At 39.9% G+C, this 27,499-nt stretch overlaps 23 non-coding genes across 23 annotated transcripts; all 23 read left to right on the top strand.

The window, feature by feature from the left end:
- The first annotated feature begins 205 nt into the window (after positions 1 to 205).
- Positions 206 to 278, top strand: Trnaq-uug (transfer RNA glutamine (anticodon UUG)). The gene has a single exon. It is a non-coding gene; the product is annotated as a tRNA-Gln (tRNA).
- Positions 279 to 732: 454 nt separating this feature from the next.
- Positions 733 to 805, top strand: Trnar-ucg (transfer RNA arginine (anticodon UCG)). The gene has a single exon. It is a non-coding gene; the product is annotated as a tRNA-Arg (tRNA).
- A 454-nt stretch (positions 806 to 1,259) lies between these two features.
- Trnar-ucg (transfer RNA arginine (anticodon UCG)) lies at positions 1,260 to 1,332 on the top strand. Its single transcript has one exon. It is a non-coding gene; the product is annotated as a tRNA-Arg (tRNA).
- Positions 1,333 to 3,365: 2,033 nt separating this feature from the next.
- On the top strand, positions 3,366 to 3,438 carry Trnar-ucg (transfer RNA arginine (anticodon UCG)). Its single transcript has one exon. It is a non-coding gene; the product is annotated as a tRNA-Arg (tRNA).
- Positions 3,439 to 5,464: 2,026 nt separating this feature from the next.
- Trnar-ucg (transfer RNA arginine (anticodon UCG)) lies at positions 5,465 to 5,537 on the top strand. The gene has a single exon. It is a non-coding gene; the product is annotated as a tRNA-Arg (tRNA).
- Positions 5,538 to 7,043: 1,506 nt separating this feature from the next.
- Trnar-ucg (transfer RNA arginine (anticodon UCG)) lies at positions 7,044 to 7,116 on the top strand. The gene has a single exon. It is a non-coding gene; the product is annotated as a tRNA-Arg (tRNA).
- Positions 7,117 to 7,570: 454 nt separating this feature from the next.
- On the top strand, positions 7,571 to 7,643 carry Trnar-ucg (transfer RNA arginine (anticodon UCG)). Its single transcript has one exon. It is a non-coding gene; the product is annotated as a tRNA-Arg (tRNA).
- A 453-nt stretch (positions 7,644 to 8,096) lies between these two features.
- Trnaq-uug (transfer RNA glutamine (anticodon UUG)) lies at positions 8,097 to 8,169 on the top strand. Its single transcript has one exon. It is a non-coding gene; the product is annotated as a tRNA-Gln (tRNA).
- A 453-nt stretch (positions 8,170 to 8,622) lies between these two features.
- Trnar-ucg (transfer RNA arginine (anticodon UCG)) lies at positions 8,623 to 8,695 on the top strand. The gene has a single exon. It is a non-coding gene; the product is annotated as a tRNA-Arg (tRNA).
- A 454-nt stretch (positions 8,696 to 9,149) lies between these two features.
- On the top strand, positions 9,150 to 9,222 carry Trnar-ucg (transfer RNA arginine (anticodon UCG)). Its single transcript has one exon. It is a non-coding gene; the product is annotated as a tRNA-Arg (tRNA).
- A 2,035-nt stretch (positions 9,223 to 11,257) lies between these two features.
- Positions 11,258 to 11,330, top strand: Trnar-ucg (transfer RNA arginine (anticodon UCG)). The gene has a single exon. It is a non-coding gene; the product is annotated as a tRNA-Arg (tRNA).
- A 454-nt stretch (positions 11,331 to 11,784) lies between these two features.
- Trnar-ucg (transfer RNA arginine (anticodon UCG)) lies at positions 11,785 to 11,857 on the top strand. The gene has a single exon. It is a non-coding gene; the product is annotated as a tRNA-Arg (tRNA).
- A 453-nt stretch (positions 11,858 to 12,310) lies between these two features.
- On the top strand, positions 12,311 to 12,383 carry Trnaq-uug (transfer RNA glutamine (anticodon UUG)). The gene has a single exon. It is a non-coding gene; the product is annotated as a tRNA-Gln (tRNA).
- A 454-nt stretch (positions 12,384 to 12,837) lies between these two features.
- On the top strand, positions 12,838 to 12,910 carry Trnar-ucg (transfer RNA arginine (anticodon UCG)). The gene has a single exon. It is a non-coding gene; the product is annotated as a tRNA-Arg (tRNA).
- Positions 12,911 to 14,944: 2,034 nt separating this feature from the next.
- Trnaq-uug (transfer RNA glutamine (anticodon UUG)) lies at positions 14,945 to 15,017 on the top strand. Its single transcript has one exon. It is a non-coding gene; the product is annotated as a tRNA-Gln (tRNA).
- A 981-nt stretch (positions 15,018 to 15,998) lies between these two features.
- Trnar-ucg (transfer RNA arginine (anticodon UCG)) lies at positions 15,999 to 16,071 on the top strand. Its single transcript has one exon. It is a non-coding gene; the product is annotated as a tRNA-Arg (tRNA).
- A 454-nt stretch (positions 16,072 to 16,525) lies between these two features.
- Trnar-ucg (transfer RNA arginine (anticodon UCG)) lies at positions 16,526 to 16,598 on the top strand. The gene has a single exon. It is a non-coding gene; the product is annotated as a tRNA-Arg (tRNA).
- Positions 16,599 to 17,052: 454 nt separating this feature from the next.
- Trnar-ucg (transfer RNA arginine (anticodon UCG)) lies at positions 17,053 to 17,125 on the top strand. Its single transcript has one exon. It is a non-coding gene; the product is annotated as a tRNA-Arg (tRNA).
- A 1,506-nt stretch (positions 17,126 to 18,631) lies between these two features.
- Trnar-ucg (transfer RNA arginine (anticodon UCG)) lies at positions 18,632 to 18,704 on the top strand. The gene has a single exon. It is a non-coding gene; the product is annotated as a tRNA-Arg (tRNA).
- A 2,026-nt stretch (positions 18,705 to 20,730) lies between these two features.
- On the top strand, positions 20,731 to 20,803 carry Trnar-ucg (transfer RNA arginine (anticodon UCG)). The gene has a single exon. It is a non-coding gene; the product is annotated as a tRNA-Arg (tRNA).
- Positions 20,804 to 22,311: 1,508 nt separating this feature from the next.
- Trnar-ucg (transfer RNA arginine (anticodon UCG)) lies at positions 22,312 to 22,384 on the top strand. Its single transcript has one exon. It is a non-coding gene; the product is annotated as a tRNA-Arg (tRNA).
- A 3,607-nt stretch (positions 22,385 to 25,991) lies between these two features.
- Trnar-ucg (transfer RNA arginine (anticodon UCG)) lies at positions 25,992 to 26,064 on the top strand. Its single transcript has one exon. It is a non-coding gene; the product is annotated as a tRNA-Arg (tRNA).
- A 981-nt stretch (positions 26,065 to 27,045) lies between these two features.
- On the top strand, positions 27,046 to 27,118 carry Trnar-ucg (transfer RNA arginine (anticodon UCG)). Its single transcript has one exon. It is a non-coding gene; the product is annotated as a tRNA-Arg (tRNA).
- The last annotated feature ends 381 nt before the right edge of the window (positions 27,119 to 27,499 follow it).

The following is a 27,499-nucleotide window of genomic DNA, read 5'->3' as shown; positions in this document are numbered from 1 at the left end:
TTAGTTTTACATTCTTGCCAGCTGTCGCTAACATACAGCAATTCCTCTGGCTGCAGCAGAGCCATGAAATTACACGGAGGTACCAGTCATATAATTAGCACATTTGTACACAGACGCCCTGCGGTTGTCATTACCATAGAAATTACTGGCATTGAACTTTGTTTGATGCCAACCAGATATTGTTGTGTAACGCGTACATTGACATGATCGCGTGGCCTAATGGATAAGGCGTCCGACTTTGAATCGGAAGATTGTGGGTTCGAGTCCCATCGTGATCGATGTGTTGTTAATCTTAGTTCAGAACAGGTCTAGTAAAGTGGAACAACTACCCAGTGGCATTCGCTTTCTAAAAATTGACAAATCTGTTCCCAATTAAAGTCAATTTCGTGACATGGCTGGTGACATGCTACCTATAAAAACATCTAATACTCGCATTCTTGTTTTTCTATTCAAATATCCAATGAATCGTTGTCAGCCCCCGAAAAATTTCTCGTATAAATCATTGTCAACCATTTTACAGCCATCGTTAGTTTTACATTCTTGCCAGCTGTCGCTAACATACAGCAATTCCTCTGGGTGCAGCAGAGCCATGAAATTACACGGAGGAACCAGTAAATTAATTAACGCATTTGTACACAGACACGCTACGGTTGTCATTAACATAGAAATTATTGACGAATGAGTTTTGTTTTATACTAACCAAATTTTGTTGCGTAACTTGTACGTTGATATGATAGCGTGGCCTAATGGATAAGGCGTCCGACTTCGAATTGGAAGATTGTGGGTTCGAGTCCCATCGTGATCGATGTGTTGTTAATTTTAGTTCAGAACAGGTCTGCTAAAGTGGAACAACTACCCAGTGGCATGCGCTTTCTAAAAATTGACAAATCTGTTCCCAATAAAAGTGAATTTCGTAACATGGCTTGCGACATGCTACTAATAGGTACATTTAACACTGATATTCTTGTTTCTCTAATCATATTTACAATGAATCATTGTCAGCCCTTGATATATTCCTCGTACAATTCGTTGTCAACCATATTACAGCCATCGTTAGTTTGTGCATTCTTGCCAGCCGTCGCTAATATACAGCATTTCCTCTTGCTGCAGCAGAGCCATGAAATTACACGGAGGAACCAGTAAATTAATTAACACATTTGTGCACAGACGCGCTAGAGTTGTCATTAACATAGAAATTACTGCTATTGAGCTTTGTTTGATGCCAACCAGATTTTGTTGCGTAACGCGTACGATGACATGATCGCGTGGCCTAATGGATAAGGCGTCCGACTTCGAATCGAGAGATTGTGGGTTCGAGTCCCATCGTGATCGATGTGTTGTTAATCTTAGTTCAGAACAGGTCTACTAAAGTGGAACAACTACCCAGTGGCATGCGCTTTCTAAAAATTGACAAATCTGTTCCCAATTAAAGTCAATTTCGTAACATGGATTGTCACATGCTACCTTTAAAAACATTTAATACTCGCATTCTTGTTTTTCTAGTCAAATATCCAATGAATCGTTGTCAGCCCTTGAAAAATTCCTCGTATAATTCATTGTAAACCATTATACAGCCATCGTTAGTTTTACATGGTTGCCAGCTGTCGGTAACATAGAGCAATTTCTCTGGCCGCAGCAGAGCCATGAAATTACACGGAGGAACCAGTAAATTATGTAACACATTTGTACACAGGTGCGCCACGGTTGTCATTAACATAGAAATTATTGGCGAATGAGTTTTGTTTTATTCCAACCAATTTTTGTTGCGTAACATGTACGTTGATATGATCGCGTGTCCTAATGGATAAGGCGTCCGACATCGAATCGGAAGATTGTGGGTTCGAGTCCCATCGTGATCGATGTGTTGTTAATTTTAGTTCGGAACAGGTCTACTAAAGTGGAACAACTACCCAGTGGCATGCGCTTTCTAAACATTGACAAATCTGCTCCCAATTAAAGTCAATTTCGTAACATGGCTTGTGACAAGCTACCTATAAAAACATTTAATACTGGCATTCTTGTTTCTCTAATCATATTTCAATGAATCGTTGCCAGCCCTTGAAATATTCCAAGTAAAATTCATTGTCAACCATTTTACAGCCATCGTTAGTTTTACATTCTTGCCAGCTGTCGCTAACATACAGCAATTCCTCTGGCCGCAGCAGAGCCATGAAATTACACGGAGGAACCAGTCAATTAATTAAAACATTTGTACACAGACGGGCTAGGGTTGTCATTAACATAGAAATTTCTGGTATTGAGCTTTGTTTGATGCCAACCAGATTATGCTGCGTAACGCGAACGTTGATGTGATCGCGGGGCCTAATGGATAAGGCATCCGACTTCGAATCGGAAGATTGTGGGTACGAGTCTCATTGTGATCGATGTGTTGTTAATCTTAGTTCAGAACAGGTCTACTAAGGTGGAACAAGTACCCAGTGGCATGCGCTTTCTAAAAATTGACAAATCTGTTCCCAATAAAAGTGAATTTCCTAACATGGCTTATGACATGCTACCAATAAAAACATTTATTACTCGCACTCTTGTTTTTCCAATCGAATATCCAATGAATCGTTGTCAGCCCCTGAAAAATTCCTCGTATAATTCATTGTAAACCATTTTACAGCCATCGTTAGTTTCACACTCTTGCCAGCTGTCTCTAACATACAGAAATTCCTCTGGCCGCAGCAGAGCCATGAAATTACACGGAGGAACCAGTAAATTAATTAACACATTTGTACACAGACGCGCTACCGTTGTCATTAACATAGAAATTATCGGCGAATGAGTTTTGTTTTATTCCAACCAAATTTTGTTGCGTAACGTGTACGTTGATATGATCGGGTGGCCTAATGGATAGGGCGTCCGACTTTGAATCGGACGATTGTGGGTCGAGTTACATTGTGGTCGACGTATTGTTAATCTTAGTTGAGAACAAGTCTACTAAAGTGGAAAGAATTCCCAGCGCCACGCGCTTCTTTAAAATTGACAAATCTGTTTTTAATAAAACTGGATTTCGTAACATGGCTTGTGACATGCTACTATTAAGTACATTTAATACTGGCATTCTTGTTTCTCTAATCATATTTACAGTGAATCTTTGCGAGCCCTTGAAATATTCCTCGTAAAATTCATTGTCAACCGTTTTACAGCCATCGTTAGTTTGTGCATTCTTGCCAGCCTATCGCTAAGATACCGCAATTCCTCTGGCCACAGCAAAGCCACGAAATTACATGGAGGTACCAGTCAATTAATTAACACATTTGTACACAGACGCGCTGCGGTTGTCATTAACATAGAGATTACTGGCATTGAACTTTGTTTGATGCTAACCAGACATTGTTGCGTAACGCGTACGTTGATATGATCGCGTGGCCTAATAGATAAGGCGTCCGACTTCGAATCGGAAGATTGTGGGTTCGAATCCCATCGTGATCGATGTGTTGTTAATTTTAGTTCAGAACAGGTCTACTAAAGTGGAACAACTACCCAGTGGCATGCGCTTTCTAAAAATTAACAAATCTGTTCCCAATAAAAGTGAATTTCGTAAGATGGCTTGCGACATGCTGCTAATAGGCACATTTAACACTGGCATTCTTGTTTCTCTAATCAATTTTACAATGAATCATTGTCAGCCTTTGATATATTCCTCGTAAGTATCATTGTCAACCATTTTACAGCCATCGTTAGTTTGTGCATTCTTGCCAGCCATCGCTAATATACAGCATTTCCTCTGGCTGCGGCATGGCTTTCAAATTACCTGAAGGAACCAGTCAATTAATTAAAACATTTGTGCACAGACGCGCTAGGATTGTCATTAACATAGAAATTACTGGCATTGAACTTTGTTTGCTGTCAACCAGATATTGTTGCATAACGCGTACATTGACATGATCGCGTGGCCTAATGGATAAGGCGTCCGACTTCGAATCGCAAGATTGTGGGTTCGAGTCTCATCGTGATCGATGTGTTGTTAATCTTATTTGAGAACAAGTCTACTAAAGTGGAAAGAATTCCCAGCGCCATGCGCTTCTTTAAAGTTGACAAATCTGTTCCCAATAAAACTGGATTTCGTAAAATGGTTGTGACATGCTACTATTAAGTACATTCAATACTGGCATTTTTGTTTCTCTAATCATATTTACAGTGAATCATTGTCAGCCCTTGATATATTCCTCGTAAAATTCATTGTCAACCATTTTACAGCCATCGTTAGTTTGTGCATTCTTGCCAGCCGTCTCTAATATACAGCAATTCCTCTGGCCGCAGCATAGCCACGAAGTTACACGGAAGTACCAGTCATTTAATTAACACATTTGTACACAGACGCGCTGCGGTTGTCATTAACATAGAAATTACTGGCATTGAATTTTGTTTGATGCCAACCAAATATTGTTGCGTAACGCGTACATTGACATGATCGCGTGGCCTAAGGGATAAGGCGTCCGACTTCGAATTGGAAGATTGTGGGTTCGAATCTCATCGTGATCGATGTGTTGTTAATTTTAGTTCAGAACAGGTCTACTAAAGTGGAACAACTACACAGTGGCATGCGATTTCTAAAAATTGACAAATCTGTTCCCAATAAAAGAGGATTTCGTAACATGGCTTGCGACATGTTACTAATAGGTACATTTAACCCTGGGATTCTTGTTTTTCTAATAAAATATTCATTGAACCGTTGTCAGCCCCTGAAAAATTGCTCGTATAAATCATTGTCAACCATTTTACAGCCATCGTTAGTTTTACATTCTTGCCAGCTGCCGCTAACATACAGCAACTCCTCTGGCTGCAGCAGAGCCATGAAATTACACGGAGGAACCAGTAATTTAATTAACACATTTGTACACAGACGCGCTACGGTTGTCATTAACATAGAAATTATTGGTGAATGAGTTTTGTTTTACTCCCACCAAATTTTGTTGGGTAACGTGTCCGTTGTTATGATCGCGTGCCCTAATGTATAGTTCGTCCGATTTCGAATCGGAAGATTGTGGGTTCGAGTCCCATCCTGATCGATGTGTTCTTAGTTCAGAACAGGTCTACTAAAGTGGAACAACTACCCAGTGGCATGCGCTTTCTAAAAATTGACAAATCTGTTCCCAATTAAAGTCAATTTCGTAACATGGCTTGTGACATGCTACCTATAAAAACATTTAATTCTGGAATTCTTGTTTCTCCAATCATATTTCAATGAATCGTTGCCAGCCCTTGAAATATTCCAAGTAAAATTCATTGTCAACCATTTTACAGCCATCGTTAGTTTTACATTCTTGCCAGCTGTCGCAAACATACAGCAATTCCTCTGGCCGCAGCATAGCCACGAAATTACATGGAGGTACCAGTCAATTAATTAACACATTTGTACAGAGACGCGCTGCGGTTGTCATTAACATAGAAATTACTGGCATTGAACTTTGTTTGATGCCAACCAGATATTGTTGCATAACGCGTACGTTGATGTGATCGCGTGGCCTAATAGACAAGGCGTCCGACTTCGAATCGGAAGCTTGTGGGTTCGAATCCCATCGTGATCGATGTGTTGTTAATTTTAGTTCAGAAAAGGTCTACTAAAGTGGAACAACTACCCAGTGGCATGCGCTTTCTAAAAATTGACAAATCTGTTCCCAATTAAAGTCAATTTCGTAACATGGCTTGTGACATGCTACCTATAAAAACATTTAATACTGGCATTCTCGTTTCTCTAATCATATTTCAATGAATCGTTGCCAGCCCTTGAAATATTCCTCGTAAAATTCATTGTCAACAATTTTACAGCCATCGTTAGTTTGTGCATTCTTGCCAGCCGTCTCTAATATACAGCAATTCCTCTGGCCGCAGCATAGCCACGAAATTACATGGAGGTACCAGTCAATTAATTAACACATTTGTACAGAGACGCGCTGCGGTTGTCATTAACATAGAAATTACTGGCATTGAACTTTGTTTGATGCCAACCAGATATTGTTGCATAACGCGTACGTTGATGTGATCGCGTGGCCTAATGGATAAGGCGTCCGACTTCGAATCGCAAGATTGTGGGTTCCAGTCTCATCGTGATCGATGTGTTGTTAATCTTATTTGAGAACAAGTCTACTAAAGTGGAAAGAATTCCCAGCGCCATGCGCTTCTTTAAAGTTGACAAATCTGTTCCCAATAAAACTGGATTTCGTAAAATGGATTGTGACATGCTACTATTAAGTACATTTAATACTGGCATTTTTGTTTCTCTAATCATATTTACAGTGATTCATTGTCAGCCCTTGATATATTCCTCGTAAAATTCATTGTCAACCATTTTACAGCCATCGTTAGTTTGTGCATTCTTGCCAGCCGTCTCTAATATACAGCAATTCCTCTGGCCGCAGCATAGCCACGAAGTTACACGGAAGTACCAGTCATTTAATTAACACATTTGTACACAGACGCGCTGCGGTTGTCATTAACATAGAAATTACTGGCATTGAATTTTGTTTGATGCCAACCAAATATTGTTGCGTAACGCGTACATTGACATGATCGCGTCGCCTAAGGGATAAGTCGTCCGACTTCGAATTGGAAGATTGTGGGTTCGAATCCCATCGTGATCGATGTATTGTTAATCTTAGTTCAGAACAGGTCTACTAAAGTGGAACAACTACCCAGTGGCATGCCCTTTCTAAAAATTAACAAATTTGTTCCCAATTAAAGTCAGTTTCGTAACATGGCTTGTGACATGCTACCTATAAAAACAATTAGTACTCGCATTCTTGTTTTTCTAATCAAATATCCAATGAATCGTTGTCAGCCCCTGAAAAATTCCTCGTATAATTCATTGTAAACCATTCTACAGCCATCGTTAGTTTTACATTCTTGCCAGCTGTCGCTAACTTACAGCAATTCCTCTGGCCGCAGCAGAGCCATGAAATTACACGGAGGAACCAGTAAATTATGTAACACATTTGTACACAGACGCGCCACGGTTGTCATTAACATAGAAATTATTGGCGAATGAGTTTTGTTTTATTCCAACCAAATTTTGTGCGTAACGTGTACGTTGATATGATCGCGTGGCCTAATGGATAAGGCGTCCGACTTCGAATCGGAAGATTGTGGGTTCGAGTCCCATCGTGATTGATGTGTTGTTAATCTTAGTTCAGAACAGGTCTACTAAAGTGGAACAACTACCCAGTGGCATGTGCTTTCTAAAAATTGACAAATCTGTTCCTAATAAAAGTGAATTTCGTAACATGGCTTGCGACATGCTACTAATAGGTACATTTAACACTGACGTTCTTGTTTCTCTAATCATATTTACAGCGAATCGTTGCCAGCCCTTGAAATATTCCTCGTAAAATTCGTTGTCAAACATTTTACAGACATCGTTAGTTTGTGCATTCTTGCCAGCCATCGCTAATATATAGCAATTCCTCTGGCTGCGGCATAGTTTTGAAATTACCTGGAGGAACCAGTCAATTAATTAAAACATTTGTGCACAGACGCGCTAGGGTTGTCATTAACATAGAAATTACTGCTATTGAGCTTTGTTTGATGCCAACCAGATTTTGTTGCGTAACGCGTACGTTGATATGATCACGTGGCCTAATGGATAAGGCGTCCGACTTCGAATCGGGAGATTGTGGGTTCGATTCTCATCGTGATCGATGTGTTGTTAATCTTAGTTCAGAACAGGTCTACTAAAGTGGAACAACTACCCAGTGGCATGCGCTTTCTAAAAATTGACAAATCCGTTCCCAATTAAAGTCAATTTCGTAACATGGCTTGTCACATGCTACCTATAAAAACATTTAATACTCGCATTCTTGTTTTTCTATTCAAATATCTAATGAATCGTTGTCAGCCCCTGAAAAATTTCTCGTATAAATCATTGTCAACCATTTTACAGCCATCGTTAGTTTTACATTCTTGCCAGCTGTCGCTAACATACAGCAATTCCTCTGGCTGCAGCAGAGCCATGAAATTACACGGAGGTACCAGTCATTTAATTAACACATTTGTACACAGACGCCCTGCGATTGTCATTACCATAGAAATTACTGACATTGAACTTTGTTTGATGCCAACCAGATATTGTTGTGTAACGCGTACATTGACATGATCGCGTGGCCTAATGGATAAGGCGTCCGACTTTGAATCGGAAGATTGTGGGTTCGAGTCCCATCGTGATCGATGTGTTGTTAATCTTAGTTCAGAACAGGTCTAGTAAAGTGGAACAACTACCCAGTGGCATTCGCTTTCTAAAAATTGACAAATCTGTTCCCAATTAAAGTCAATTTCGTGACATGGCTGGTGACATGCTACCTATAAAAACATCTAATACTCGCATTCTTGTTTTTCTATTCAAATATCCAATGAATCGTTGTCAGCCCCCGAAAAATTTCTCGTATAAATTATTGTCAACCATTTTACAGCCATCGTTAGTTTTACATTCTTGCCAGCTGTCGCTAACTTACAGCAATTCCTCTGGCCGCAGCAGAGCCATGAAATTACACGGAGGAACCAGTAAATTATGTAACACATTTGTACACAGACGCGCCACGGTTGTCATTAACATAGAAATTATTGGCGAATGAGTTTTGTTTTATTCCAACCAAATTTTGTGCGTAACGTGTACGTTGATATGATCGCGTGGCCTAATGGATAAGGCGTCCGACTTCGAATCGGAAGATTGTGGGTTCGAGTCCCATCGTGATTGATGTGTTGTTAATCTTAGTTCAGAACAGGTCTACTAAAGTGGAACAACTACCCAGTGGCATGCGCTTTCTAAAAATTGACAAATCTGTTCCCAATAAAAGTGAATTTCGTAACATGGCTTGCGACATGCTACTAATAGGTACATTTAACACTGACGTTCTGGTTTCTCTAATCATATTTACAATGTTTCATTGTCAGCCCTTGATATATTCCTTGTAAAATTCGTTGTCAACCATTTTACAGCCATCGTTAGTTTTACATTCTTGCACGCTGTCGCTAACATACAGCAATTCCTCTGGCTGCAGCAGAGCCATGAAATTACACGGAGGAACCAGTAAATTAATTAACACATTTGTACTCAGACGTGGTACGGTTGTCATTAACATAGAAATTATTGACGAATGAGTTTTGTTTTATACTAACCAAATTTTGTTGCGTAACGTGTACGTTGATATGATCGCGTGGCCTAATGGATAAGGCGTCCGACTTCGAATCGGAAGATTGTGGGTTCGAGTCCCATCGTGATCGATGTGTTGTTAATTTTATTTCAGAACAGGTCTACTAAAGTGGAACAACTACCCAGTGGCATGCCCTTTCTAAAAATTTTCAAATCTGTTCCCAATAAAAGTGAATTTCGTAACATGGCTTGCGACATGCTACTAATAGGTACATTTAACACCGACGTTCTTGTTTCTCTAATCATATTTACAATGAATCATTGTCAGCCCTTGATATATTCCTCGTAAAATTCGTTGTCAACCATTTTACAGCCATCGTTAGTTTGTGCATTCTTGCCAGCCGTCGCTAATATACAGCATTTCCTCTGGCCGCAGCAGACCCATGAAATTACACGGAGGAACCAGTAAATTAATTAACACATTTGTACACAGACGCGCTACGGTTGTCATTAACATAGAAATTATTGGTGAATGAGTTTTGTTTTACTCCAACCAAATTTTGTTGGGTAACGTGTACGTTGTTATGATCGCGTGGCCTAATGTATAGGGCGTCCCATTTCGAATCGGAGGATTGTGGGTTCGAGTCCCATCGTGATCGATGTGTTGTTAATCTTAGTTCAGAACAGGTCTACTAAGGTGGAACAACTACTCAGTGGCATGCGCTTTCTAACAATTGACAAATCTGTTCCCAATAAAAGTGAACTTCCTAACATGGCTTATGACATGCTACCAATAAAAACATTTAATAGTCGCACTCTTGTTTTTCTAGTCAAATATCCAATGAATCGTTGTCAGCCCCTGAAAAATTCCTCGTATAATTCGTTGTAAACCATTCTACAGCCATCCTTAGTTTTACATGCTTGCCAGCTGTCGCTAACATAGAGCAATTCCTCTGGCCGCAGCAGAGCCATGAAATTACACGGAGGAACCAGTAAATTAATTAACACATTTGCACACAGACGCGCTACGGTTGTCATTAACATGGGAATTATTGACGAATGAGTTTTGGTTTATACTAACCAAATTTTGTTGCGTAACATGTACGTGGATATGATCGGGTGGCCTAATGGATAGGGCGTCCGACTTCGAATCGGAAGATTGTGGGTTCCAGTCTCATCGTGATCGATGTGTTGTTAATCTTATTTGAGAACAAGTCTACTAAAGTGGAAAGAATTCCCAGCGCCATGCGCTTCTTTAAAGTTGACAAATCTGTTCCCAATAAAACTGGATTTCGTAAAATGGATTGTGACATGCTACTATTAAGTACATTTAATACTGGCATTTTTGTTTCTCTAATCATATTTACAGTGATTCATTGTCAGCCCTTGATATATTCCTCGTAAAATTCATTGTCAACCATTTTACAGCCATCGTTAGTTTGTGCATTCTTGCCAGCCGTCTCTAATATACAGCAATTCCTCTGGCCGCAGCATAGCCACGAAGTTACACGGAAGTACCAGTCATTTAATTAACACATTTGTACACAGACGCGCTGCGGTTGTCATTAACATAGAAATTACTGGCATTGAATTTTGTTTGATGCCAACCAAATATTGTTGCGTAACGCGTACATTGACATGATCGCGTCGCCTAAGGGATAAGTCGTCCGACTTCGAATTGGAAGATTGTGGGTTCGAATCCCATCGTGATCGATGTATTGTTAATCTTAGTTCAGAACAGGTCTACTAAAGTGGAACAACTACCCAGTGGCATGCCCTTTCTAAAAATTAACAAATTTGTTCCCAATTAAAGTCAGTTTCGTAACATGGCTTGTGACATGCTACCTATAAAAACAATTAGTACTCGCATTCTTGTTTTTCTAATCAAATATCCAATGAATCGTTGTCAGCCCCTGAAAAATTCCTCGTATAATTCATTGTAAACCATTCTACAGCCATCGTTAGTTTTACATTCTTGCCAGCTGTCGCTAACTTACAGCAATTCCTCTGGCCGCAGCAGAGCCATGAAATTACACGGAGGAACCAGTAAATTATGTAACACATTTGTACACAGACGCGCCACGGTTGTCATTAACATAGAAATTATTGGCGAATGAGTTTTGTTTTATTCCAACCAAATTTTGTGCGTAACGTGTACGTTGATATGATCGCGTGGCCTAATGGATAAGGCGTCCGACTTCGAATCGGAAGATTGTGGGTTCGAGTCCCATCGTGATTGATGTGTTGTTAATCTTAGTTCAGAACAGGTCTACTAAAGTGGAACAACTACCCAGTGGCATGCGCTTTCTAAAAATTGACAAATCTGTTCCTAATAAAAGTGAATTTCGTAACATGGCTTGCGACATGCTACTAATAGGTACATTTAACACTGACGTTCTTGTTTCTCTAATCATATTTACAGCGAATCGTTGCCAGCCCTTGAAATATTCCTCGTAAAATTCGTTGTCAAACATTTTACAGACATCGTTAGTTTGTGCATTCTTGCCAGCCATCGCTAATATACAGCAATTCCTCTGGCTGCGGCATAGTTTTGAAATTACCTGGAGGAACCAGTCAATTAATTAAAACATTTGTGCACAGACGCGCTAGGGTTGTCATTAACATAGAAATTACTGCTATTGAGCTTTGTTTGATGCCAACCAGATTTTGTTGCGTAACGCGTACGTTGATATGATCACGTGGCCTAATGGATAAGGTGTCCGACTTCGAATCGGGAGATTGTGGGTTCGATTCTCATCGTGATCGATGTGTTGTTAATCTTAGTTCAGAACAGGTCTACTAAAGTGGAACAACTACCCAGTGGCATGCGCTTTCTAAAAATTGACAAATCCGTTCCCAATTAAAGTCAATTTCGTAACATGGCTTGTCACATGCTACCTATAAAAACATTTAATACTCACATTCTTGTTTTTCTATTCAAATATCTAATGAATCGTTGTCAGCCCCTGAAAAATTTCTCGTATAAATCATTGTCAACCATTTTACAGCCATCGTTAGTTTTACATTCTTGCCAGCTGTCGCTAACATACAGCAATTCCTCTGGCTGCAGCAGAGCCATGAAATTACACGGAGGTACCAGTCATTTAATTAACACATTTGTACACAGACGCCCTGCGATTGTCATTACCATAGAAATTACTGACATTGAACTTTGTTTGATGCCAACCAGATATTGTTGTGTAACGCGTACATTGACATGATCGCGTGGCCTAATGGATAAGGCGTCCGACTTTGAATCGGAAGATTGTGGGTTCGAGTCCCATCGTGATCGATGTGTTGTTAATCTTAGTTCAGAACAGGTCTAGTAAAGTGGAACAACTACCCAGTGGCATTCGCTTTCTAAAAATTGACAAATCTGTTCCCAATTAAAGTCAATTTCGTGACATGGCTGGTGACATGCTACCTATAAAAACATCTAATACTCGCATTCTTGTTTTTCTATTCAAATATCCAATGAATCGTTGTCAGCCCCCGAAAAATTTCTCGTATAAATTATTGTCAACCATTTTACAGCCATCGTTAGTTTTACATTCTTGCACGCTGTCGCTAACATACAGCAATTCCTCTGGCTGCAGCAGAGCCATGAAATTACACGGAGGAACCAGTAAATTAATTAACACATTTGTACACAGACGTGGTACGGTTGTCATTAACATAGAAATTATTGGCGAATGAGTTTTGTTTTATACTAACCAAATTTTGTTGCGTAACGTGTACGTTGATATGATCGCGTGGCCTAATGGATAAGGCGTCCGACTTCGAATCGGAAGATTGTGGGTTCGAGTCCCATCGTGATCGATGTGTTGTTAATTTTATTTCAGAACAGGTCTACTAAAGTGGAACAACTACCCAGTGGCATGCCCTTTCTAAAAATTGACAAATCTGTTCCCAATAAAAGTGAATTTCGTAACATGGCTTGCGACATGCTACTAATAGGTACATTTAACACCGACGTTCTTGTTTCTCTAATCATATTTACAATGAATCATTGTCAGCCCTTGATATATTCCTCGTAAAATTCGTTGTCAACCATTTTACAGCCATCGTTAGTTTGTGCATTCTTGCCAGCCGTCGCTAATATACAGCATTTCCTCTGGCCGCAGCAGACCCATGAAATTACACGGAGGAACCAGTAAATTAATTAACACATTTGTACACAGACGCGCTACGGTTGTCATTAACATAGAAATTATTGGTGAATGAGTTTTGTTTTACTCCAACCAAATTTTGTTGGGTAACGTGTACGTTGTTATGATCGCGTGGCCTAATGTATAGGGCGTCCCATTTCGAATCGGAGGATTGTGGGTTCGAGTCCCATCGTGATCGATGTGTTGTTAATCTTAGTTCAGAACAGGTCTACTAAGGTGGAACAACTACTCAGTGGCATGCGCTTTCTAACAATTGACAAATCTGTTCCCAATAAAAGTGAACTTCCTAACATGGCTTATGACATGCTACCAATAAAAACATTTAATAGTCGCACTCTTGTTTTTCTAGTCAAATATCCAATGAATCGTTGTCAGCCCCTGAAAAATTCCTCGTATAATTCGTTGTAAACCATTCTACAGCCATCCTTAGTTTTACATGCTTGCCAGCTGTCGCTAACATAGAGCAATTCCTCTGGCCGCAGCAGAGCCATGAAATTACACGGAGGAACCAGTAAATTAATTAACACATTTGCACACAGACGCGCTACGGTTGTCATTAACATGGGAATTATTGACGAATGAGTTTTGGTTTATACTAACCAAATTTTGTTGCGTAACATGTACGTGGATATGATCGGGTGGCCTAATGGATAGGGCGTCCGACTTCGAATCGGAAGATTGTGGGTCGAGTCCCATTGCGGTCGACGTATTGTTAATCTTATTTGAGAACAAGTCTACTAAAGTGGAAAAAATTCCCAACGCCATGCGCTTCTTTATAATTGACAAATTTGTTCCCAATAAAACTGGATTTCGTAACATGGCTTGTGACATGCTACTATTAAGTACATTTAATACTGGCATTCTTGTTTCTCTAATCATATTTACAGCGAATCGTTGCCAGCCCTTGAAATATTCCTCGTAAAATTCGTTGTCAAACATTTTACAGCCATCGTTAGTTTGTGCATTCTTGCCAGCCATCGCTAATATACAGTATTTCCTCTGGCTGCGGTATAGTTTTGAAATTACCTGGAGGAACCAGTCAAATAATTAAAACATTTGTGCACAGACGCGCTAGGGTTGTCATTAACATAGAAATCACTGCTATTGAGCTTTGTTTGATGCCAACCAGATTTTGTTGCGTAACGCGTACGTTGATATGATCACGTGGCCTAATGGATTAGGCGTCCGACTTCGAATCGGGAGATTGTGGGTTCGAGTCTCATCGTGACCGATGTGTTGTTAATCTTAGTTCAGAACAGGTCTACTAAAGTGGAACAACTACCCAGTGGCATGCACTTTCTAAAAATTGACAAATCTGTTCCCAATTAAAGTCAATTTCGTAACATGGCTTGTCACATGCTACCTATAAAAACATTTAATACTCGCATTCTTGTTTTTCTATTCAAATATCTAATGAATCGTTGTCAGCCCCTCAAAAATTTCTCGTATAAATCATTGTCAACCATGTTACAGCCATCGTTAGTTTTACATTCTTGCCAGCTGTCGCTAACATACAGCAATTCCTCTGGCTGCAGCAGAGCCATGAAATTACACGGAGGTACCAGTCATTTAATTAGCACATTTGTACACAGACGCCCTGCGGTTGTCATTACCATAGAAATTACTGGCATTGAACTTTGTTTGATGCCAACCAGATATTGTTGTGTAACGCGTACATTGACATGATCGCGTGGCCTAATGGATAAGGCGTCCGACTTTGAATCGGAAGATTGTGGGTTCGAGTCCCATCGTGATCGATGTGTTGTTAATCTTAGTTCAGAACAGGTCTAGTAAAGTGGAACAACTACCCAGTGGCATTCGCTTTCTAAAAATTGACAAATCTGTTCCCAATTAAAGTCAATTTCGTAACATGGCTTGCGACATGCTACTAATAGGTACATTTAACACTGATATTCTTGTTTCTCTAATCATATTTACAATGAATCATTGCCAGCCCTTGATATATTCCTCGTACAATTCGTTGTCAACCATATTACAGCCATCGTTAGTTTGTGCATTCTTGCCAGCCGTCGCTAATATACAGCATTTCCTCTTGCTGCAGCAGAGCCATGAAATTACACGGAGGAACCAGTAAATTAATTAACACATTTGTACACAGACGCGCTACGGTTGTCATTAACATGGAAATTATTGACGAATGAGTTTTGGTTTATACTAACCAAATTTTGTTGCGTAACATGTACGTTGATATGATCGGGTGGCCTAATGGATAGGGCGTCCGACTTCGAATCGGACTATTGTGGGTCGAGTCCCATTGTGGTCGACGTATTGTTAATCTTAGTTGAGAACAAGTCTACTAAAGTGGAAAGAATTCCCAGCGCCATGCGCTTCTTTAAAATTGACAAATCTGTTCCCAATAAAACTGGATTTCGTAACATAGCTTGTGACATGCTACTATTAAGTACATTTAATACTGGCATTCTTGTTTCTCTAATCATATTTACAGCGAATCGTTGCCAGCCCTTGAAATATTCCTCGTAAAATTCGTTGTCAAACATTTTACAGACATCGTTAGTTTGTGCATTCTTGCCAGCCATCGCTAATATACAGCAATTCCTCTGGCTGCGGCATAGTTTTGAAATTACCTGGAGGAACCAGTCAATTAATTAAAACATTTGTGAACAGACGCGCTAGAGTTGTCATTAACATAGAAATTACTGCTATTGAGCTTTGTTTGATGCCAACCAGATTTTGTTGCGTAACGCGTACGATGACATGATCGCGTGGCCTAATGGATAAGGCGTCCGACTTCGAATCGGGAGATTGTGGGTTCGAGTCCCATCGTGATCGATGTGTTGTTAATCTTAGTTCAGAACAGGTCTACTAAAGTGGAACAACTACCCAGTGGCATGCGCTTTCTAAAAATTGACAAATCTGTTCCCAATTAAAGTCAATTTTGTAACATGGCTTGTCACATGCTACCTTTAAAAACATTTAATACTCGCATTCTTGTTTTTCTAGTCAAATATCCAATGAATCGTTGTCAGCCCCTGAAAAATTCCTCGTATAATTCATTGTAAACCATTATACAGCCATCGTTAGTTTTACATGGTTGCCAGCTGTCCGTAACATAGAGCAATTTCTCTGGCCGCAGCAGAGCCATGAAATTACACGGAGGAACCAGTAAATTATGTAACACATTTGTACACAGGTGCGCCACGGTTGTCATTAACATAGAAATTATTGGCGAATGAGTTTTGTTTTATTCCAACCAATTTTTGTTGCGTAACATGTACGTTGATATGATCGCGTGGCCTAATGGATAAGGCGTCCGACATCGAATCGGAAGATTGTGGGTTCGAGTCCCATCGCGATCGATGTGTTGTTAATTTTAGTTCGGAACAGGTCTACTAAAGTGGAACAACTACCCAGTGGCATGCGCTTTCTAAAAATTGACAAATCTGTTCCCAATTAAAGTCAATTTCGTAACATGGCTTGTCACATGCTACCTTTAAAAACATTTAATACTCGCATTCTTGTTTTTCTAGTCAAATATCCAATGAATCGTTGTCAGCCCCTGAAAAATTCCTCGTATAATTCATTGTAAACCATTATACAGCCATCGTTAGTTTTACATGGTTGCCAGCTGTCGGTAACATAGAGCAATTTCTCTGGCCGCAGCAGAGCCATGAAATTACACGGAGGAACCAGTAAATTATGTAACACATTTGTACACAGGTGCGCCACGGTTGTCATTAACATAGAAATTATTGGCGAATGAGTTTTGTTTTATTCCAACCAATTTTTGTTGCGTAACATGTACGTTGATATGATCGCGTGGCCTAATGGATAAGGCGTCCGACATCGAATCGGAAGATTGTGGGTTCGAGTCCCATCGCGATCGATGTGTTGTTAATTTTAGTTCGGAACAGGTCTACTAAAGTGGAACAACTACCCAGTGGCATGCGCTTTCTAAACATTGACAAATCTGCTCCCAATTAAAGTCAATTTCGTAACATGGCTTGTGACAAGCTACCTATAAAAACATTTAATACTGGCATTCTTGTTTCTCTAATCATATTTCAATGAATCGTTGCCAGCCCTTGAAATATTCCAAGTAAAATTCATTGTCAACCATTTTACAGCCATCGTTAGTTTTACATTCTTGCCAGCTGTCGCTAACATACAGCAATTCCTCTGGCCGCAGCAGAGCCATGAAATTACACGGAGGAACCAGTCAATTAATTAAAACATTTGTACACAGACGGGCTAGGGTTGTCATTAACATAGAAATTTCTGGTATTGAGCTTTGTTTGATGCCAACCAGATTATGCTGCGTAACGCGAACGTTGATGTGATCGCGGGGCCTAATGGATAAGGCATCCGACTTCGAATCGGAAGATTGTGGGTACGAGTCTCATTGTGATCGATGTGTTGTTAATCTTAGTTCAGAACAGGTCTACTAAGGTGGAACAAGTACCCAGTGGCATGCGCTTTCTAAAAATTGACAAATCTGTTCCCAATAAAAGTGAATTTCCTAACATGGCTTATGACATGCTACCAATAAAAACATTTATTACTCGCACTCTTGTTTTTCCAATCGAATATCCAATGAATCGTTGTCAGCCCCTGAAAAATTCCTCGTATAATTCATTGTAAACCATTTTACAGCCATCGTTAGTTTCACACTCTTGCCAGCTGTCGCTAACATACAGCAATTCCTCTGGCCGCAGCAGAGCCATGAAATTACACAGGGGAACCAGTAAATTAATTAACACATTTGTACACAGACGCGCTACCGTTGTCATTAACATAGAAATTATCGGCGAATGAGTTTTGTTTTATTCCAACCAAATTTTGTTGCGTAACGTGTACGTTGATATGATCGGGTGGCCTAATGGATAGGGCGTCCGACTTTGAATCGGACGATTGTGGGTCGAGTTACATTGTGGTCGACGTATTGTTAATCTTAGTTGAGAACAAGTCTACTAAAGTGGAAAGAATTCCCAGCGCCACGCGCTTCTTTAAAATTGACAAATCTGTTTCCAATAAAACTGGATTTCGTAACATGGCTTGTGACATGCTACTATTAAGTACATTTAATACTGGCATTCTTGTTTCTCTAATCATATTTACAGTGAATCGTTGCGAGCCCTTGAAATATTCCTCGTAAAATTCATTGTCAACCGTTTTACAGCCATCGTTAGTTTGTGCATTCTTGCCAGCCTATCGCTAAGATACCGCAATTCCTCTGGCCGCAGCAAAGCCACGAAATTACATGGAGGTACCAGTCAATTAATTAACACATTTGTACACAGACGCGCTGCGGTTGTCATTAACATAGAGATTACTGGCATTGAACTTTGTTTTATGCTAACCAGACATTGTTGCGTAACGCGTACGTTGATATGATCGCGTGGCCTAATAGATAAGGCGTCCGACTTCGAATCGGAAGATTGTGGGTTCGAATCCCATCGTGATCGATGTGTTGTTAATTTTAGTTCAGAACAGGTCTACTAAAGTGGAACAACTGCCCAGTGGCATGCGCTTTCTAAAAATTAACAAATCTGTTCCCAATAAAAGTGAATTTCGTAAGATGGCTTGCGACATGCTGCTAATAGGCACATTTAACACTGGCATTCTTGTTTCTCTAATCAATTTTACAATGAATCATTGTCAGCCCTTGATATATTCCTCGTAAGTATCATTGTCAACCATTTTACAGTCATCGTTAGTTTGTGCATTCTTGCCAGCCATCGCTAATATACAGCATTTCCTCTGGCTGCGGCATGGCTTTCAAATTACCTGAAGGAACCAGTCAATTAATTAAAACATTTGTGCACAGACGCGCTAGGATTGTCATTAACATAGAAATTACTGGCATTGAACTTTGTTTGCTGTCAACCAGATATTGTTGCATAACGCGTACATTGACATGATCGCGTGGCCTAATGGATAAGGCGTCCGACTTCGAATCGCAAGATTGTGGGTTCGAGTCTCATCGTGATCGATGTGTTGTTAATCTTATTTGAGAACAAGTCTACTAAAGTGGAAAGAATTCCCAGCGCCATGCGCTTCTTTAAAGTTGACAAATCTGTTCCCAATAAAACTGGATTTCGTAAAATGGTTGTGACATGCTACTATTAAGTACATTCAATACTGGCATTTTTGTTTCTCTAATCATATTTACAGTGAATCATTGTCAGCCCTTGATATATTCCTCGTAAAATTCATTGTCAACCATTTTACAGCCATCGTTAGTTTGTGCATTCTTGCCAGCCGTCTCTAATATACAGCAATTCCTCTGGCCGCAGCATAGCCACGAAGTTACACGGAAGTACCAGTCATTTAATTAACACATTTGTACACAGACGCGCTGCGGTTGTCATTAACATAGAAATTACTGGCATCGAATTTTGTTTGATGCCAACCAAATATTGTTGCGTAACGCGTGCATTGACATGATCGCGTGGCCTAAGGGATAAGGCGTCCGACTTCGAATTGGAAGATTGTGGGTTCGAATCTCATCGTGATCGATGTGTTGTTAATTTTAGTTCAGAACAGGTCTACTAAAGTGGAACAACTACACAGTGGCATGCGATTTCTAAAAATTGACAAATCTGTTCCCAATAAAAGAGGATTTCGTAACATGGCTTGCGACATGTTACTAATAGGTACATTTAACCCTGGGATTCTTGTTTTTCTAATAAAATATTCATTGAACCGTTGTCAGCCCCTGAAAAATTGCTCGTATAAATCATTGTCAACCATTTTACAGCCATCGTTAGTTTTACATTCTTGCCAGCTGCCGCTAACATACAGCAACTCCTCTGGCCGCAGCAGAGCCATGAAATTACACGGAGGAACCAGTAATTTAATTAACACATTTGTACACAGACGCGCTACGGTTGTCATTAACATAGAAATTATTGGTGAATGAGTTTTGTTTTACTCCCACCAAATTTTGTTGGGTAACGTGTCCGTTGTTATGATCGCGTGCCCTAATGTATAGTTCGTCCGATTTCGAATCGGAAGATTGTGGGTTCGAGTCCCATCCTGATCGATGTGTTCTTAGTTCAGAACAGGTCTACTAAAGTGGAACAACTACCCAGTGGCATGCGCTTTCTAAAAATTGACAAATCTGTTCCCAATTAAAGTCAATTTCGTAACATGGCGTGTGACATGCTACCTATAAAAACATTTAATTCTGGCATTCTTGTTTCTCCAATCATATTTCAATGAATCGTTGCCAGCCCTTGAAATATTCCAAGTAAAATTCATTGTCAACCATTTTACAGCCATCGTTAGTTTTACATTCTTGCCAGCTGTCGCTAACATACAGCAATTCCTCTGGCCGCAGCATAGCCACGAAATTACATGGAGGTACCAGTCAATTAATTAACACATTTGTACAGAGACGCGCTGCGGTTGTCATTAACATAGAAATTACTGGCATTGAACTTTGTTTGATGCCAACCAGATATTGTTGCATAACGCGTACGTTGATGTGATCGCGTGGCCTAATAGACAAGGCGTCCGACTTCGAATCGGAAGCTTGTGGGTTCGAATCCCATCGTGATCGATGTGTTGTTAATTTTAGTTCAGAAAAGGTCTACTAAAGTGGAACAACTACCCAGTGGCATGCGCTTTCTAAAAATTGACAAATCTGTTCCCAATTAAAGTCAATTTCGTAACATGGCTTGTGACATGCTACCTATAAAAACATTTAATACTTGCATTCTCGTTTCTCTAATCATATTTCAATGAATCGTTGCCAGCCCTTGAAATATTCCTCGTAAAATTCATTGTCAACAATTTTACAGCCATCGTTAGTTTGTGCATTCTTGCCAGCCGTCTCTAATATACAGCAATTCCTCTGGCCGCAGCATAGCCACGAAATTACATGGAGGTACCAGTCAATTAATTAACACATTTGTACAGAGACGCGCTGCGGTTGTCATTAACATAGAAATTACTGGCATTGAACTTTGTTTGATGCCAACCAGATATTGTTGCATAACGCGTACGTTGATGTGATCGCGTGGCCTAATGGATAAGGCGTCCGACTTCGAATCGCAAGATTGTGGGTTCGAGTCTCATCGTGATCGATGTGTTGTTAATCTTATTTGAGAACAAGTCTACTAAAGTGGAAAGAATTCCCAGCGCCATGCGCTTCTTTAAAGTTGACAAATCTGTTCCCAATAAAACTGGATTTCGTAAAATGGATTGTGACATGCTACTATTAAGTACATTTAATACTGGCATTTTTGTTTCTCTAATCATATTTACAGTGATTCATTGTCAGCCCTTGATATATTCCTCGTAAAATTCATTGTCAACCATTTTACAGCCATCGTTAGTTTGTGCATTCTTGCCAGCCGTCTCTAATATACAGCAATTCCTCTGGCCGCAGCATAGCCACGAAGTTACACGGAAGTACCAGTCATTTAATTAACACATTTGTACACAGACGCGCTGCGGTTGTCATTAACATAGAAATTACTGGCATTGAATTTTGTTTGATGCCAACCAAATATTGTTGCGTAACGCGTACATTGACATGATCGCGTCGCCTAAGGGATAAGTCGTCCGACTTCGAATTGGAAGATTGTGGGTTCGAATTCCATCGTGATCGATGTATTGTTAATCTTAGTTCAGAACAGGTCTACTAAAGTGGAACAACTACCCAGTGGCATGCCCTTTCTAAAAATTAACAAATTTGTTCCCAATTAAAGTCAGTTTCGTAACATGGCTTGTGACATGCTACCTATAAAAACATTTAATACTCGCATTCTTGTTTTTGCTCTACAAATATCCAATAAATCGTTGTCAGCCCTTGAAATATTCCTCGTAAAATTCATTGTCAACCATTTTACAGCCATCGTTAGTTTTACATTCATGCCAGCTGTCGCTAACATACAGCAACTCCTCTGGCCGCAGCAGAGCCATGAAATTACACGGAGGAACCAGTAAATTAATTAACACATTTGTACACAGACGCGCTACGGTTGTCATTAACATAGAAATTATTGACGAATGAGTTTTGTTTTATACTAACCAAATTTTGTTGCGTAACGTGTACGTTGATATGATCGCGTGGCCTAATGGATAAGGCGTCCGAATTCGAATCGGAAGATTGTGGGTTCGAGTCCCATCGTGATCGATCTGTTGTTAATCTTAGTTGAGAACAAGTCTACTAAAGTGGAGAAACTACCCAGTGGCATGCGATTCCTGAAAACCGACAAATCTTTTCCCAATAAATGTGAATTTCGTAGCATGGCTTGCGAAATGCTACTAATAAGTACATATAACTCTGGCATTCTTGTTTCTCTAATCAAATTTGCAATGAATCATTGTCAGCCCTTGGTATATTCCTCGTAAAATTTGTTGTCAACCATTTTACATCCATCGTTAGTTTGTGCATTCTTGCCAGCCGTCGCTAATATACAGCATTTCCTCTGGCTGCGGCATAGCTTTGAAATTACACGGAGGAACCAGTCAATTAATTAAAACATTTGTACACAGACGCGCTAGGGTTGTCATTAACATAGAAATTACTGGCATTGAACTTTGTTTGATGCCAACCAGATATTGTTGCGTAACGCGTAGATTGACATGATCGCCTGGCCTAATGGATAAGGCGTCTAACTTCGAATCGGAAGATTGTGGGTTCGAGTCCCATCGTGATTGATGTGTTGTTAATCTTATTTGAGAACAAGTCTACTAAAGTGGAAAGAATTCCCAGCGCCACGCGCTTCTTTAAAGTTGACAAATCTGTTCCCAATAAAACTGGATTTCGTAAAATGGTTGTGACATGCTACTATTAAGTACATTCAATACTGGCATTTTTGTTTCTCTAATCATATTTACAGTGAATCATTGTCAGCCCTTGATATATTCCTCGTAAAATTCATTGTCAACCATTTTACAGCCATCGTTAGTTTGTGCATTCTTGCCAGCCGTCTCTAATATACAGCAATTCCTCTGGCCGCAGCATAGCCACGAAGTTACACGGAAGTACCAGTCATTTAATTAACACATTTGTACACAGACGCGCTGCGGTTGTCATTAACATAGAAATTACTGGCATTGAATTTTGTTTGATGCCAACCAAATATTGTTGCGTAACGCGTGCATTGACATGATCGCGTGGCCTAAGGGATAAGGCGTCCGACTTCGAATTGGAAGATTGTGGGTTCGAATCTCATCGTGATCGATGTGTTGTTAATTTTAGTTCAGAACAGGTCTACTAAAGTGGAACAACTACACAGTGGCATGCGATTTCTAAAAATTGACAAATCTGTTCCCAATAAAAGAGGATTTCGTAACATGGCTTGCGACATGTTACTAATAGGTACATTTAACCCTGGGATTCTTGTTTTTCTAATAAAATATTCATTGAACCGTTGTCAGCCCCTGAAAAATTGCTCGTATAAATCATTGTCAACCATTTTACAGCCATCGTTAGTTTTACATTCTTGCCAGCTGCCGCTAACATACAGCAACTCCTCTGGCCGCAGCAGAGCCATGAAATTACACGGAGGAACCAGTAATTTAATTAACACATTTGTACACAGACGCGCTACGGTTGTCATTAACATAGAAATTATTGGTGAATGAGTTTTGTTTTACTCCCACCAAATTTTGTTGGGTAACGTGTCCGTTGTTATGATCGCGTGCCCTAATGTATAGTTCGTCCGATTTCGAATCGGAAGATTGTGGGTTCGAGTCCCATCCTGATCGATGTGTTCTTAGTTCAGAACAGGTCTACTAAAGTGGAACAACTACCCAGTGGCATGCGCTTTCTAAAAATTGACAAATCTGTTCCCAATTAAAGTCAATTTCGTAACATGGCTTGTGACATGCTACCTATAAAAACATTTAATTCTGGCATTCTTGTTTCTCCAATCATATTTCAATGAATCGTTGCCAGCCCTTGAAATATTCCAAGTAAAATTCATTGTCAACCATTTTACAGCCATCGTTAGTTTTACATTCTTGCCAGCTGTCGCTAACATACAGCAATTCCTCTGGCCGCAGCATAGCCACGAAATTACATGGAGGTACCAGTCAATTAATTAACACATTTGTACAGAGACGCGCTGCGGTTGTCATTAACATAGAAATTACTGGCATTGAACTTTGTTTGATGCCAACCAGATATTGTTGCATAACGCGTACGTTGATGTGATCGCGTGGCCTAATAGACAAGGCGTCCGACTTCGAATCGGAAGCTTGTGGGTTCGAATCCCATCGTGATTGATGTGTTGTTAATTTTAGTTCAGAAAAGGTCTACTAAAGTGGAACAACTACCCAGTGGCATGCGCTTTCTAAAAATTGACAAATCTGTTCCCAATTAAAGTCAATTTCGTAACATGGCTTGTGACATGCTACCTATAAAAACATTTAATACTTGCATTCTCGTTTCTCTAATCATATTTCAATGAATCGTTGCCAGCCCTTGAAATATTCCTCGTAAAATTCATTGTCAACAATTTTACAGCCATCGTTAGTTTGTGCATTCTTGCCAGCCGTCTCTAATATACAGCAATTCCTCTGGCCGCAGCATAGCCACGAAATTACATGGAGGTACCAGTCAATTAATTAACACATTTGTACAGAGACGCGCTGCGGTTGTCATTAACATAGAAATTACTGGCATTGAACTTTGTTTGATGCCAACCAGATATTGTTGCATAACGCGTACGTTGATGTGATCGCGTGGCCTAATGGATAAGGCGTCCGACTTCGAATCGCAAGATTGTGGGTTCGAGTCTCATCGTGATCGATGTGTTGTTAATCTTATTTGAGAACAAGTCTACTAAAGTGGAAAGAATTCCCAGCGCCATGCGCTTCTTTAAAGTTGACAAATCTGTTCCCAATAAAACTGGATTTCGTAAAATGGATTGTGACATGCTACTATTAAGTACATTTAATACTGGCATTTTTGTTTCTCTAATCATATTTACAGTGATTCATTGTCAGCCCTTGATATATTCCTCGTAAAATTCATTGTCAACCATTTTACAGCCATCGTTAGTTTGTGCATTCTTGCCAGCCGTCTCTAATATACAGCAATTCCTCTGGCCGCAGCATAGCCACGAAGTTACACGGAAGTACCAGTCATTTAATTAACACATTTGTACACAGACGCGCTGCGGTTGTCATTAACATAGAAATTACTGGCATTGAATTTTGTTTGATGCCAACCAAATATTGTTGCGTAACGCGTACATTGACATGATCGCGTCGCCTAAGGGATAAGTCGTCCGACTTCGAATTGGAAGATTGTGGGTTCGAATCCCATCGTGATCGATGTATTGTTAATCTTAGTTCAGAACAGGTCTACTAAAGTGGAACAACTACCCAGTGGCATGCCCTTTCTAAAAATTAACAAATTTGTTCCCAATTAAAGTCAGTTTCGTAACATGGCTTGTGACATGCTACCTATAAAAACATTTAATACTCGCATTCTTGTTTTTGCTCTACAAATATCCAATAAATCGTTGTCAGCCCTTGAAATATTCCTCGTAAAATTCATTGTCAACCATTTTACAGCCATCGTTAGTTTTACATTCATGCCAGCTGTCGCTAACATACAGCAACTCCTCTGGCCGCAGCAGAGCCATGAAATTACACGGAGGAACCAGTAAATTAATTAACACATTTGTACACAGACGCGCTACGGTTGTCATTAACATAGAAATTATTGACGAATGAGTTTTGTTTTATACTAACCAAATTTTGTTGCGTAACGTGTACGTTGATATGATCGCGTGGCCTAATGGATAAGGCGTCCGAATTCGAATCGGAAGATTGTGGGTTCGAGTCCCATCGTGATCGATCTGTTGTTAATCTTAGTTGAGAACAAGTCTACTAAAGTGGAGAAACTACCCAGTGGCATGCGATTCCTGAAAACCGACAAATCTTTTCCCAATAAATGTGAATTTCGTAGCATGGCTTGCGAAATGCTACTAATAAGTACATATAACTCTGGCATTCTTGTTTCTCTAATCAAATTTGCAATGAATCATTGTCAGCCCTTGGTATATTCCTCGTAAAATTTGTTGTCAACCATTTTACATCCATCGTTAGTTTGTGCATTCTTGCCAGCCGTCGCTAATATACAGCATTTCCTCTGGCTGCGGCATAGCTTTGAAATTACACGGAGGAACCAGTCAATTAATTAAAACATTTGTACACAGACGCGCTAGGGTTGTCATTAACATAGAAATTACTGGCATTGAACTTTGTTTGATGCCAACCAGATATTGTTGCGTAACGCGTAGATTGACATGATCGCCTGGCCTAATGGATAAGGCGTCTAACTTCGAATCGGAAGATTGTGGGTTCGAGTCCCATCGTGATTGATGTGCTGTTAATCTTAGTTAGGAACAAGTCTACTAAAGTGGAACAACTACCCAGTGGCATGCGCTTTCTAAGAATTGACAAATCTGTTCCCAATGAAAGTGAATTTCGTAACATGGCTTGCGACTTGCTACTAATAGGTACATCTAACTCTGGTATTCTTGTTTCTCTAATCAAATTTGCAATGAATCATTGTCAGCCCTTGATATATTCCTCGTAAAATTCATTGTCAACCATTTTACAGCCATCGTTAGTTTGTGCATTCTTGCCAGCCGTCTCTAATATACAGCAATTCCTCTGGCCGCAGCATAGCCACGAAATTACACGGAAGTACCAGTCATTTAATTAACACATTTGTACACAGACGCGCTGCGGTTGTCATTAACATAGAAATTACTGGCATTGAACTTTGTTTGATGCCAACCACATATTGTTGCGTAACGTGTACGTTGATATGATCGCGTGGCCAAATGGATAAGGCGTCTGAATTCGAATCGGAAGATTGTGGGTTCGAGTCCCATCGTGATCGATGTGTTGTTAATCTTAGTTGAGAACAAGTCTACTAAAGTGGAGAAACTACCCAGTGGCATGCGATTCCTGAAAACCGACAAATCTGTTCCCAATAAAAGTGGATTTCGTAACATGGCTTGCGACATGCTACTAATAGGTACATTTAACTCTGGCATTCTTGTTTCTCTAATCAAATTTGCAATGAATCATTGTCAGCCCTTGATATATTCCTCGTAAAATTCATTGTCAACCATTTTACAGCCATCGTTAGTTTGTGCATTCTTGCCAGCCGTCTCTAATATACAGCCATTCCTCTGGCCGCAGCATAGCCACGAAATTAAGGAAGTACCAGTCATTTAATTAACACATTTGTACACAGACGCGCTGCGGTTGTCATTAA

This window comes from Hydractinia symbiolongicarpus, chromosome 11, assembly GCF_029227915.1.
Source record: "Hydractinia symbiolongicarpus strain clone_291-10 chromosome 11, HSymV2.1, whole genome shotgun sequence".
Lineage (NCBI taxonomy): Eukaryota > Metazoa > Cnidaria > Hydrozoa > Anthoathecata > Hydractiniidae > Hydractinia > Hydractinia symbiolongicarpus.
The sequence above is the reverse complement of the archived record's forward strand: the minus strand, read 5'-3'. Positions and strand labels throughout refer to the sequence as shown.